Source organism: Octodon degus, unplaced genomic scaffold (assembly GCF_000260255.1).
Source record: "Octodon degus isolate 3935 unplaced genomic scaffold, OctDeg1.0 scaffold00026, whole genome shotgun sequence".
Lineage (NCBI taxonomy): Eukaryota > Metazoa > Chordata > Mammalia > Rodentia > Octodontidae > Octodon > Octodon degus.
Genome location: NW_004524602.1, coordinates 6418146 through 6419159, shown reverse-complemented (window position 1 = coordinate 6419159; position 1014 = coordinate 6418146).

Here is a 1014-nt window from a genome sequence, read left to right as displayed (position 1 = left end):
TTCAACTCTGGTGACTTCCATTATCACGACTACATATTTCTGTCAATTATTGTTTTTAAAAAGTAAAACAAAGAATCTCTTCTATCAGCTTATAAAACACCTTCATACTTTATTAAACACCAAGTTTCATACCACCTAAATCCATTCTTTTTATTTTTTTCTTTTGAAATGGGATTTTTAATATTTTTTTTTTTTGAGAGTAGCTATGTAGTTCAGGCTGACCTTGAACTCACTACACAATCCAGGCTCGCCTTGAACTCAAAGAGATCCTCCTACCTCAGCCTCCAACAAAATGGGAATTTAAATATCTAGTTCCCTTATCTGCTATGTCTAAGTAAAATCTTAGAGATAGTTGGGTGGAGCGAAAGGTAAAAATTTTAACTGAAAAGATGTAAGGAGAGGAAGGGGTAATGAGAGGGGAGAGGAAGGGGGGGAGTTTAATCAAGATGTATTATGTGGGGCCAGGGAGATGGCTCAGTAGAATAAGCGCTTCCCTGGCAACCACAAGGGCCCGAGTTCAATCCCCGGTTCCACCAAAAAAAAAAAAAAAAAAGATACATTATATATAGGTACAAATTCCTATCATGAATGCGTCCACTACATATATCAAAAGAATGCCAATAAGATTAATTAAAATTCAATTTTAAAAAGCTGATGTAAACTAACTCCTAGTCTCATTTAAAAATAATAATAATAAAAGCACATCATCCATTTTTTCCTAAAATCTCTGTTAGAGGTCTATCTTACTTCCCAACACCACCGGGCAACGGGGCCGCTGGAGCGTTTCGTCTCCTCTGTCAGGCTCTTCTAGACTTTTTAAATGCGGTTTATTTAAGAACACAGAATTCTGGTGTTACCGCCACCCTTCTGACCTGCCAGATGATCTAAATCCCCACACGTGCAGTCAGCCTGTTCCCCAAGACCTCTGTTCTCCCGCCAGCCCCGGCGAGCCCGCGCCGCGGCGAGGCCGGCTGCGCCCCGCGGGAAGGGGCGTCCCGCGGCGACAGCGACCGT